Source organism: Bubalus bubalis, chromosome 2 (genome assembly GCF_019923935.1).
Source record: "Bubalus bubalis isolate 160015118507 breed Murrah chromosome 2, NDDB_SH_1, whole genome shotgun sequence".
Taxonomy (NCBI): Eukaryota; Metazoa; Chordata; class Mammalia; order Artiodactyla; family Bovidae; genus Bubalus; species Bubalus bubalis.
Window position 1 is genome coordinate 85,118,212 of NC_059158.1, and position 14,218 is coordinate 85,132,429.

Below are 14,218 nucleotides of genomic sequence, written 5' to 3' on the forward strand. Positions count from 1 at the left end.
ACAAAAAAATTGATGCTTTTGAACTGTGGTGTTGGAGAAGACTCTTGAGAGTCCCTTGGACTGCAAGGAGATCCAACCAGTCCATCCTAAAGGAGATCAATCCTGGGTGTTCATTGGAAAGACTGATGTTGAAGCTGAAACTCCAATACTTTGGCCACCTGATGCGAACAATTGACTCATCTGAAAAGACCCTGATGCTGGGAAAGATTGAGGGCAGGAGGAGAAGGGGATGACAGAGGATGAAATGGTTGGATGACATAACCAACTCAATGGACTTGGGTTTGGGTAGACCCCGGCAGTTGGTGATGGACAGGGAAGCCTGGTGTGCTGCGGTTCATGGTGTCACAAAGAGTTGAACATGACTGAGCGACTGAACTGAACTACGTTTGTCATAGCTTTCCTTCCAAGAAGCAAGTGTCTTTTAATTTTATGGCTGCAGCCACTCTCTGCAATTACGGCACCCAAGAATAGAAAATCTGTCACTCAGATCAGATCAGTTGCTCAGTCGTGTCCGACTCTTTGCGACCCCATGAATCGCAGCACGCCAGGCCTCCCTGTCCATCACCAACTCCCAGAGTTCACTCAGACTCATGTCCATCGAGTCAGTGATGCCATCCAGCCATCTCATCCTCTGTCGTCCCCTTCTCCTCTTGCCCCCAATCCCTCCCAGCATCAGAGTCTTTTCCAATGAGTCAACTCTCTGCATGAGGTGCCCAAAGTACTGGAGTTTCAGCTTCAGCATCATTCCTTCCAAAGAAATCCCAGGGCTGATCTCCTTCAGAATGGACTGGTTGGATCTCCTTGCATGCAGTCCAAGGGACTCTCAAGAGTCTTCTCCAACACCACAGTTCAAAAGCATCAATTCTTCGGCATTCAGCCTTCTTCACAGTCCAACTCTCACATCCATATATGACCACAGGAAAAACCATAGCCTTGACTAGACAAACCTTTGTTGGCAAAGTAATGTCTCTGCTTTTGAATATGCTGTCTAGGTTGTCACTACTTCCACTTTTATCCCCTTCTATTTGCCATGACATGATGGAACTGGATGCCATGATCTTAGATTTTTGAATGTTGAATTTTAAGTCAATTTTTTCACTCTCCTCTTTCACATAAAACATTTAAATATCTTAATTTCTCTTTAATCATCTAATTAATCTTTTTAAGCTCTTTTGTAAAATGATCATTTTAATAAATTTCTTTTAACTTGGTGGATATATTAGAATCAACTTTTAAAATACATTTGAGAATTCTCTGATGGTCCAGTGGTTACGACTCCCTGCTCCCAGTGCAGGGGGCACAGGTTTGATCCCTTTTGGGGAACTAAGATCCTGCATACTACATGGTATGACCAAAAATAAATAAATGAAATAAAAAAAATAAAAATAAGATATTAAATTTCTGTTTATAATAAATTAAAGTTATGATGTACATTTGAAGTTTTGGGAAATTTGAAATCATTTCCCCACTCACTGGGACCAAAATCTCTCAGATATATTCCTTCCTTTTGATCGCCATAGCTGTTGCCCCAGTCCTAACCATCATCATATTACAAAATAGCATCTTAGCTGTTCATTTTCCTTCTGATCTCTCTTTTTCAATCCATCCTTCCCAAAGATGCTCAAAAACCCAGTTTTAATGACTTCATAATATTTTAAAATAATTGTGATTACAGGATCCTGATAATATAAAAAAATATGCAAACTAAGGCTAAGAAGAAAGCATATTCATCATTTGTCAGTTATAGAATTTATACCATGAAAACTTAAAATGAATAGCTAAAAAAGAAAAAAAAAGGAAGATGCCATGCAAAAGAGTCTATCAACATCAACGTGCTGGAGCAGAGAATGGAAGACTGAAACATTTCCTTAATTCTGTGCCTCAGTTCAAATCTTGTACTTTGAAGAAATTCTGTGTGTGTGCAGGCTCAGTGCCTCCAGTCATATCCAACTCTGCAACCCTATGGACTGTAGCCCACCAGGCTCCCCTGTCCATAGGATGCTGCAACCAAGAATACTGGATTGGATTGCCATGCGCTCTTCTAGAAGTTCTACTTCTGTATAAAGTCTCACAAATGTTCTTTTGATGACAGATCCATCGGCTTCTGGCCCTTACTCTCTTAAATCTTATTCAATAATATGACATCTCAACACTGTCATGCCTCCTAGGTAAGAAATTTCTTTTAAAGTTTCCTTGGTCTCACATATAGAGAATATGTATGTTCTTGCATCTGAAGGACTTCTAGTTTCCATTTTGGTAGGAGGTCTTTGGTTTTTATTTGTTTATCTAAAAGGACCATTTTAGTGTGGTTTTCTCCGAAGAAATCTGTCCAGAATTCTCCATCTCTTGTCAGATAAGAAACTTGTGCAACTTTAAAGTGGTATTTCTAGTTGTTGTTGTTTCCTCCCCACCCCCCCTAAGTTTCTACCTACCAAGGTTCTCCAAATCATAGGCTTCTAGCTTCAGTCTGGGCATCACAGATATTGTGTGGGACTCAGTGTAATTCTTGAATTAAATGTTTCACTTGCCTTATGACAGAAAGCAGTGCTGGGGACAGGCATGAGTTCCTTCTAATCAGTATTGCCTGTAAAATTGATTCTAAAGGATAGGGTCTGAATGGGGATGTCAACCTAAGAAACTAGAAAGGAGATTGTTTCTTCATAGTCTAGTTGAGGCAGTAGGACATAATGGAAAAAAACAAGAGTTTAAGCAGCCATATCCAACCTCCAGGATCTAATGATGATGATCTGAGGTGGAATAATAATAGAAATAAAGTTCAAAATAAATGTAATGGTTTTGAAAGGTGAAAGAAAGTGAAATCGCTCAGTTGTGTCTGACCCTTTGCAACCCACGGACTGTAGCCTACCACACTCCTTCGTCCATGGGATTTTCCAGGCATGAGTACTGGAGTGGGTTGCTATTTCCTTCTCCAGAGGATCTTCCCCACCCAGGGATCAAACCTGGCTTCTGTGTTGTAGGCAGACGCTTTACTGTCTGAGCCCAAATCATTCTCCCTCCCTCCACCCACCCCAAACTCCCCACCCCAGTCTCTGGAAAAATTGCCTTCAATGAAATTGGTCCCTGGTGCCACAAAAGTTGGAAACTGCTGGTTTTAAACCATTTGACTTTAAGTCAAATGGACCTAATTTTGCATCCCAGCTCAACTACTTGTGATCTGTGTGGCCCTATTTAACCTTCCTGAATCTCAATTTTTTTCATTCATAAAATAGGAATAATAGCCCTATCTACCTCATATTTACTCTGAGGATTAAGTGAGGCATATGTTGGAAAAAAACCCTGATGCTGGGAAAGATTGAAGGCCAGAGGAGAAAGGCGCAGCAGATGATGAGATGGTTGGATAGCGTCACCAACCCAGTGGACATGAATTTGACCAAACTCTGGGAGACAGTGAAGGACAGGGAAACCCAGCATGCTTACAGTCCATGGAATCACAAAGAGTTTGACATGACTTAGCGATTGAACAATATAAAGCATGTTGCCGGTAGTGTCTATGCTATGCTATGCTAAGTCACTTCAGTCGTGTCCAACTCTGTGCGACCCCATAGACGGCAGACCCCCAGGCTCCCTCGTCCCTGGGATTCTCCAGGCAAGAACACTGGAGTGGGTTGCCATTTCCTTCTCCAATGCATGAAAGTGAAAAGTGAAAGTGAAGTCACTCAGTCGTGTCTGACTCTTAGCGACCCCATGGACTGCAGCCTGCCAGGTTCCTCTGACCATGGGATTTTCCAAGCAAGAGTACTGGAGTGGGGTGCCATTGCCTTCTCCGCCAGTAGTGTCTAGCATGTACTAAATTTGAGGTAGCCCTACTTTTAGTTACATCTTGAAATCAGAGCTGGTATGTCAAGAGAACATTTTTAGCAATTTTGCCAATTAAAAATTTTAACATCAAAAGGAAGAGTTTCAGATATTAAGTAGAAGGCTTGAAGGAGTGACCAGAAATGATGCTTCCTCTTCCAAACAAACAAAGAAAGGAAGGCAATGTGTTAGTGGCTGGTTCACAAAGAATTCCATTAACTCCAGTAACTTTAATTTAGTTTGGTAAACTGGACTGCCTCTGGGACTCATTTATAAGGCATTAGCATTATACTGGGAGAAGGCGATGGCACCCCACTCCAGTACTCTTGCCTGGAAAATCCCATGGATGGAGGAGCCTGGTAGGCTGCAGTCTATGGGGTCACTAAGAGTCGGACACGACTGAGCGACTTCACTTTCACGTTTCACTTTCATGCATTGGAAAAGGAAATGGCAACCCACTCCAGTGTTCTTGCCTGGAGAATCCCAGGGACGGGGGAGCCTGGTGGGCTGCCGTCTCTGGGGTCGCACAAAGTTGGACATGACTGAAGCGACTTAGCAGCAGCAGCATTATACTAGACACAGGCAACAGATACATGAGGTGATAGATGTTATAGACAAATAAACGTGAGTTTTCTATATTTCAAGTATGTTAGTTTGAATTTTGATGTCAGTTCCTTGAGATTCAGAACCTGGTCTTTTACAGTCAACTTTGAACTTTCCAAAGTGCTTGATGCATTGGGTGCTCTATTTGAACACCTATGTTATCTGTGACTATCTATAACAATGATATCTTTCTCCAGCTGGGTTACAGAAGAGGAGAATAATGCTCTAAAGAGGGTTTAGATAACCGTTTGGAGAATGCACCCACCCAATGATTATCCAGTTACCTATTTTCTTAAAATAAGAGCTGTTTACTTTAGGAACAAGCCCTTTAATTCTCTTTCATTATAATCTCACAATTTATTGCCAAATGCTTTAAAGATCTAACATTACTGTATTCATTCCATTATCCTAGACTTTAATTTTTAGTTCATCTTATGCCAAGACATTGCTATTAGTTTGATGTTTCAATGGAAAAACTCTATAAAGAGGTCCTATTTTGTGAATTATAGATTGTGTATTTTGATTCATTTTGTATATAATGTTCTGACAATCAATACATACAATTAGGCCCATAAAAACTTAGAGCAGCTACTATTGTAAACAGCAAATGTATTATTAAAACATGACTATAATAAAAAACTATCAAACTGTTGAAAAAGTACTCATAGTAAACTTTATGTTTTTAGTATATCATATTTTATAGATGATAAATCAGTACTTCCCCATGTATTTAATATTGAGGACATGAATATTTATTAATAGTCAAAGTAACAGTTATGCATATCATGGATTTTGGATTTCCAATTTTTAATAGCTCTACTATAAAGATACTTAACACTGAATTCATAGCAATTCTAGTTCATCTGTTTTTTTCCCTCAGAAACCCCAAAATCTGTAATAATTATAGTTGTCCTGATAAGTCTCAATTATCAATATATACTACTCAGCAAACCATTTTGGTCACTTGAACTTTATGAATTTTTAATGAATTTGAATTTGAAATTTGGGTTAAGGAAGATTTACATGTAAAAAACTAAAAATTATGTTGATACCTTTTATACATTCTTTCATCAATAAAGCTGAAGACTGCAAAAAAACAAATTTTGAGTCAGATGGATTGGAAATCAAATCTCAGCTTTTCAATTTATCAGTCACATGGCATTGAAAAAGTCACTGGACCAACTGAACTACAAATTTCTCATGTCTAAAATGAGAATAATTTGATTCTTTGATATGTGAAAGCTTAGAAATAATGCATGTAGAACCCCTGGCACGAGACTTGATTTACAGTAGATATTCAAAAGTGGGTGCTACTGATATTAAAAAATAATATCATAGTAAAGAAATAATGCAACATAACAATCCTAAAATTGTTAATTTAACTAATCATAATATGTCAAGATATAATTTCAGTGTTGAAATTGTTGGATAGCATCACCGACCCAATGGACATGAGTATGAGCAAACTCCAGGAGATAGTGACGGACATGAGATAGCCTGGCATAATGTAATTCATAGAGTTGCAAAGAGTTAGACATGACTTAGTGCCTGAACAACAGCAACAAGGCAAAAACTAGCTCTAGAACAATACTCAGCTTTAATAGGAAAAATAAATAGAACTGTTTTTTTGTAAACCATAAAAATGTTTTTATTGAATCAAAATTCCCATATTTTAACAACAAAGTTCTCATTTATCCATTCATTCACTTATTCATCTTGAAATCCATAGCCCTTCATAATTGATGTTTCTCTACTTCTCTGAATTTGATTTTCCTCTTCAAAGGGACTATAAGGGTTGCTTGTGAGATTCTTTCTTAGTATACGCTTACTATTTCTGTTATATATTTGGAAAATATCCAGTTAAAATAAACAGACTTAAGATATGATAGATTTCCAGTAAGACAGAGGAAAAAATAATTGTAATTTTAGAGTAGCCTATTGAAGAGAATATTTATATAGATATATCCAGAGAGATCGATTACATTTTAATTGATTATCCTCATTAAAAAAATGGAGATTAAAATACCAATCTTGGAAGGTTATTCAGAGAATTAAATGTCTAAACAATGTAGGCAATGTTTAGTTCCTGGCAGGTAGAAAGCATTCATTAATTATTAGTGATCATGATAATTATAGAGTGATGATGATGATGTAAAGAAGTACCAGGAGAGTTTTGAAATAAGAGGTTGATTTGACATGATACATTTAGGGCTTTGTTAAAGTTTTCCTGAATAAACGGTGTCATGTTCTGGTATTCCTGCATAGAATGGATGTCCACGACAAACATCCTGCCCCTAGATAATACATATTTTAACATCTAATTATATAGATGTGCCACATAATTAGAAAGCAGGAAAAATAGATCTGTAAGCGTGTAAAAAATATAAGGGAAATTATCCATCTGAGATGGAGCACATATAACACACATACAATTGAAGCAGCACAAAGTATGATGTAAATCATTTTACTAAGTCAGATTAAAGGTGCTATTACTCATGGTTATGTAATACTATCTGTAATTTCTGTGTTAAACTTGACATTATAAATCCTTTAATCTGCGTATTTAAAAGCTGTTCTATGGCTCATTTTTCAAACAGATTCCCGTTAACACATTTACTGCTAATGAACCACTAACGTGTTCTCTCTTTCTTAGATAAATGCTGTTGACCAACATTATTATTTGCTCCTCATATAATTATTTTTTTGGCTTTTTAATTTAATTGCTTCAATAAAAAATACACCAATAATGCATTTTTAATTACACTTCCCAGGTGACCTATGTAAAAAGAGGTTTTATAATGAAGCCACAATAATTAGCCTGTCACAGTCCAGTTTGGGGCTATTGTCTAGTTGTCCTTTCCAGGGCTTGTTGTGGCATGACTAGAATTCTAAAGACCTTGTATATTATCTCCCATAATACTTAGGAAGGTATTAAAAATGTGTGCAATACTGGCAGAAGCAGGCTTTCTAATTATTGTCAGCTATTTCTAGTGTGACGTGGTAAATTCCCTTGAGAACATCAACAACAGCCCACTCCAGGGTTTGTAATAGGCCCTAGAGCCTAAGTAGTTGTAGACAGAGCAGTTTCCCTCCGGAGAGATAATTGGTTTACAGAGCAGCTCAACATCTGAACCAAATCCATTTTTTTTTCCTATTGTGATTTCACTGTTTACTCTAATATACATAAACTATTTTGTTATATTAAATAACATATGACTCGTTCTTTAAGAGCTGAGTAAATTCACATGTTCTGCCTCACCTGGAATACTAATGACAATTATGTCTGCCCATTTCTCATGCATGAAATATTAAATATTTGGTTAGTTAAACACACATGCTTACTGTAAATAATGTGTTCTGGAAACTTATTAAATACGATTATCCTTTAGGTGTTTTTTTTTTTTTTTTATGGATGAAATCTGGCTTTAACTTAAGGAGAAATGCAGACAATTTCCCAGAAATGTAAAGGATTGTTGTCCTTATTAGCACAGAGCAATCAATTACTGAGAAATATTTGTTAATGTTTGCAGTCTACTATTAATAGTAATATAGTGATACTTTATTTTGCAAACAGAGTATATCAGGTATGCAGATACTTTGCTTCAAAGCAATAAATAAATGTATTTTGGCACACTGAAGTTTCAGCTAGACTTGGTGTTAATATCTCTGGTCTTTAACAGATACACTGATGTTGCTGTGTATTATAAGCAAATCCTATTGTAAATGTTTTCCTTTTAAATTATATCAGATCTTCAAGTCACCACTCTTGTCCTCAATCCCAAAGCAAGTAAATATAAAGGCATTATACATATTAGAAGGCCAGGCTTCTTCAGTAGAATCTGGAAACACCTTCTACTGTCTTACACTCCTTTTCACCAGTCCACTTTCTTTTTCCTCCAGTTGAGCAGTATAATAATCATTTCTGTTCCTAGTCTAAATAAGTCTTTCCATGTGTGGAATCTTGTATAAAGCATTTGTTACTACTCAATAGGATAGATCCATAACCATCAGTATTTCCTTCTCTATTACTAAAGAGGCTTTGTTAGATAATTTTGGAGAATTGGAATGATAGGATTATTTACCCATATTGTATTTAGTGTCACATGAATGGGCACACAGATTAAATCCTATGACTTTCTGGTTTTTATTTTCATAGAAATAAGCAAGTTATCTTGCATGAAAAAGAATCTAAAGTGGGAACTAAAACACTATGTTGTTTCACAACAAATTGATTGTTTTTCTTTGTTTTGCCATCATGTCTAATAGAAACAGAATCCTTCTCCAGCTCACAGTAAATGGTACAAGTAAGGGGCATGATGATTTAAGGCAAAATCCTTAATCTATCTAAATCTCAACTCTCTTACAAGTAAAAGAACATCAATTTCATAAGGGGGTGACAATAGCTTCTTTAAAGTACACAAAACATTGTACTTGAAACAGGATAAGCACTCAATAAATGTTAGTTCCTTTTCCTTCAGTTAATATTTTTTACATTCAATTCTTTTTTAATGAGGTTAAGACAAAAATGTTCTATAAATAGACATATGATTATAATTCTAATTAGAGATGCAGACTTTGCCCTTTGAAAAATAATCTTCCAATTACTTGTATGCATTTGACGTTATAATGAAATGTACATACCTGTATGCCATTTTGATTTTTAAATACCTGTGTTTGTATTTTAATGAAGATTCAATGAGGATTGATCCAAAAATATTTAAGCAGATGATAAATAACTAGAAAATGGCAAAACAGAGTAAGATTAGAAAACTTCGCTTCATTAAAAAATAATTTCTTAGAGCAGAAAAACAAAATAAAAAAAATTAGTCATATGAGTGGTCAAATATCACCTTTTGGCATTCTAATAAACTATTGCTTAGATAGAAATATAAAGCTATTACTAATGGCTATTAATGTGTACATGCTTCATGTAATTTTATAGTATCTTATTTTAATATCTGTAATTTTAATGAATTGCAATTTAGGAAAGAAACAATTTTCATTTACTTTATATAACATAATTATGGATCAAATTAACCCTGCACTAGTCTTAATTACATTTAGTTTCATTTGGCTGATCAAGCAATTAACATGCCAGTGTATTTTGGAAGTAAAAACCAAGTTGTTATAGTTGTTCTTCCAAAAAACATGTACTTGTTCATCTGAAGTGTAGCCACTGTGTAAAATTATTTCTTGAAGTATTTTTTTTTCTGGTTTACTGTACATTCAGTGTATTGCTGTTCAAGAATAGGTATAATGAGAAAGTACTGCACCTGGGGGCCTGTTATATGCTACTGCTTAATAATCTCTCATGCCAACCTTTATCTGCTATGTTCAGATTGGTTTTCATGCATTTCTCTTCTAATTGGAACTAATTTTAGGTTTGCCATCACTTGTGATTAAACAGCCTCTTTACCACACATATATTTTCTTCCGTTTATGTATTGTTACTTTCACAGTTTTCGTGATAAGAGAATGATTTGTCAGGAAGAGACCATCTTTTTACTCCATTAGCTAAGTTACATCTGTAAGAAGCATAATTTTAAGAGCAATAAAAAATATTGGGTTTAATAATAATAGCATTCAGGACCATATGAATATCACTGCAACTAATCCTTTTCAACTAATTGAAAATGAAAATGGCCCTTTGCAGTATGTATGTGTATTGTGAATAATCCTAATTAGGATAATGCAAGGTTATTTTAGCACAGTTCAGAGGCAGGGTACAGTCTCAGAAAAACAGCTCAGCTGAAGTGAAGTTCATTTAGAATTACCTTGGAACCTATGAGAAAGCACAAACTTTGAATTATGAACACCACAGATGAGAGGTCCTTTAGAAATCATGGCTTCCCAGTTGTATTTAAACAGGCTTAAAAACAGAAAAGGGCTTCAGGTTGTGATATTTCTGATACTTTCTGGTGGAAAAAATAATTTCTAAAACCTGTGATATCAGCCTAATATCCATTATAGTATATGTCTCAAAAGGGCTAAATAGAAGACATTTGAACAAGCTCTATGCTGATATATTATTTTCTCATATTCTAAAACCTTTGTTTTTATATTTCATAAGTAGTTTATTTTTCCTTTTCAGTTTGGATAAAGACAGTAGTTTTCCTTTATTTCCTGTGACATTTCATATTGTGACTGGATTTGTCAGATTGCATCAGTCACATCTGATTACATTATATCATGTCAAAAACAATGAAAAATAAGGTATTTTTCTACTTTTTACTGAAAAAAGCAGGATTTATAGTCTACCATATTTCTTATGTAAATATTCCTTTTCATATATAATGATAGAAACAAAAATATGTTAAGTAAAAAATGAAGGAAACCATTGACTGGTAATTTAAATAACCCATGCTTATTGTAACTAATTATATCTCACTTGTATGACAAAAAAATTATAACTCTATATAGGTTTAAATCTATTACTTATTTATTGCTTTCTCAAAATATGGTTGAAGTTTGAGTGTTTGCAACTGGTAGTGACTAAAGATCAATGTATTTATTATTAATTTGAACAAGCATTTTAAGAAGTTATGTCATAATCTTAATAAGGTACTCACAATAAGAAGTGAATACTGTTATGTCATATTCACAATAATAAGTTACATCTTATTCACAATAAGATTTTTCACTCTTTCCACTATTCTCACTTTGCTTTCACAGTGAATTAATCATCCAAGTAGATACTTTGTCAATAAATAAGGTATTTGACTAATAAGTGCATATTGGCTAATTTGAATTTGTACATTTGACTAATAAGTGCATATTGACTATTTTAAATCAAGTTCAAAACAACAATGCACAGTCTTCATTAACTTTAATTTCTCATTTAAAATGAAACAAAATGGATAAAATAGAGAAACAAAATCTGGGAATTCTCTTTTTTCTCAATGATTCCCAGGCAACACACTTGTACTTTATGTTGTGAATATTGCTTGTTGTAACAAGAGAGAAATTGGGTATGTGTGTGTGTTGGGGGTGTTGATAACCCTCGTATGGCAGGCTGCCTTTTTTCTAGCTCTTCCTTTTGGGGTTGTGGTGATAGATTCAACATTAGAGCCTAAGGGTTTCCGTGCTACAAATAAAACCAAATACACATGTCATGAATTTTCCTAGATATAAATGAAAAGAAATGAACTTTATGGAGACAGATTAACATTGACAATTTTGAAGCAAATGTATAACCCATTCATTATAATTTCTATTGAGTAGAAATATATTTAATAGAAAATTTAGATATAGATGAAATAACACTACTGATTTTACAAAAGAATGAAACCCATAGTCAACTGAATATTGTCATTTAAATAAAATTATTTTAAAGCAATAGTCTAGAAAGTGGGCGTTCCTGGAAACTTGTTAAGTTTGAAGCTTATGTCTTGAGAGTTTGTTAAATTTTGAAGAGTATGTCTTGGAGAGAATTACACTCTTGGTGACACATGAGTTAAAGGCGCAGTTCACATATATGTGCAAAAGAATTGGTCCTAGAGATCTTTTGACTTTTAGTTCCAGGTTGTTTATTTATATCATGCTGAGAAGAAAATTGGTAGGAATCCTCCATTATTAGTACTTACTTATATGACAGAAGAGCTTAAATAGTTGGGCATATGAATATTGCTGTTGTTCAGTCGCTGAGTTGTATCCGACTCTTTGCGACCCCATGGACTGCAATATGCCAGGCTCCCCTGACATATGTATGTACATAAGCTATCTTTTAAAGCCTTATTATGTAACTAAATGAAATAATACATCAGGATGATAAAAATTATATAGGATTTAAGGAATAAATGAATGTCAACCCATGATTCTGGAGTGAGGGACACTGTGGGAGACTGAGAGACCTAGGAGCCTGAATCTTCCTCAAATAGATAGGGTATTTGTAAGGAATAAACACAATTCTTGAAAGAGTAAAGGCTTCATTAATTTGGAGGAGATAAAGTAATAATTCCTCCCACTCATGCTATAGGCTTAGCAATGGAGAGAAACATTGTCGTGCAGTGACAACAGCCACTTAACACTGAACTTGTTTTCCTTGTCAGCTCCTGGGCTGAGCGTGTGGGCTGTTGAATCCTTTAACGTTAGGACCTGGCCATGATAGTGCTAGATGAAGTTGTTTTACCAGCTATTTAAAAAACATAAAATTTTCACAAGTTCACATGGATAATTTACAAATATTTTAAAAATAAATCGCAAATATTTATTTGCTGCATTCCTAGCTCCCACATTATGAGAGTCACTAAATCATTTGGGGAGAAGAAACAAAATAATCCATTTTGACACTCTTTAAAGGGTGTCTAAGAGGAAAATGTACTACCAATTGTAGGTTAGTAATATTGTTCAGGAACAGATTACTGTAAGTGAGTTGCCCTGGTGGCTCTGATTGTAAGGAATCTGCCTGCAGTGCAGGAGACCTGGGTTTTATCCCTGGGTCAGGAAGATCCCCTGGAGAACGGAATGGCTATCCACTCCAGTATTCTTTCCTGGAGAATTCCATGGGCAGAGGAGCCTGGCAGGCAACAATCCATGGGGTCGCAAAGAGTCTGACACTACTGACTAACACGTTTCAAATTTCTATAAACTACAATCTTGGAACCATAGACTGTCAAGGTTGGAAGGGTTCTTTAGAGTATCTTACCCATCCAAACAAAATCCCATTGTCTCTCAACTTGCTTTAAGATAGTCATTCAATTTGTATTTCATATCTACAGTGACAGAAGTTTCATCACCTTTTGAGATAGTCTACACTGTAACCACAATTGTTGTGACCAGTTTGACCTCATGAGGTTAGAATAAAGATAAACCCATCTATGCCATATCACATCATGTTGGTGTTAGTATTTCCATGTAAAATGCTCATTTTTCTATTAATTGTTTCTCTTGGACTGGTTTCAAGTTCCTTTCCCTTTCTAGCCAATTATTTCAGAATTAGAAGAGCTACTCCAGTACTCTTGCCTGGAAAATCCCATGGTCAGAGGAGCCTGATAGGCTGCAGTCCATGGGGTCGCTGAGTCGGACACGACTGAGCGACTTCACTTTCACTTTTTGCTTTCATGCATTGGAAAAGGAAATGGCAACCCACTCCAGTGTTCTTGCCTGGAGAATCCCAGGGACGGGGGAGCCTGGTGGGCTGCCATCTATGGGGTCGCATAGAGTCGGACACAACTGAAGGGACTTAGCAGCAGCAGCAGCAGCAACAAACTCTTCATTTACCCACCCCTTTGCCTGCCCCTTTCACGTGAAGATGCACGCAGCAGTAATTTTGTAGTTGTATATTTCAGTGTTTCCCAAAATGGATTCTGTCAAGCATTATTCTCATAAACATACTGTATGAAAAAATTTTCACAGGACAGATATATTAAAGAAATGTTGCATATCTGTATGTTTCTTGTGATTCACAGTGAATATTTATCATACTAAAAGTTCTAAGATTTGAGGGAAAAAAAACATGTTTAACTTTCTGCAGTCTAGTATTCCCCAGACTTTTTTGATCTTTAAACACTTTCAAGTTAACATCTGCTAACATTTCTTTCAACCATTTGTTAAAAATGTATGTTGATTCTCTGTATCTGCATCTCTATTCCTGCCCTGCAAATAGGTTCATCTGTATCATTTTTCTCGGAGAAGGAAATGAAAACCCACTCCAGTACTCTTGCCTAGAAAATCCCATGGATGGAGGAGCCTGGTAGGCTACAGTCCATGGGGTTGTAAAGAGTCAGACACGATTAAGTGACTTCACTTTCACGCATTGGAGAAGGAAGTGGCAACCCACTCCAGTGCTCTTGCCTGGAGA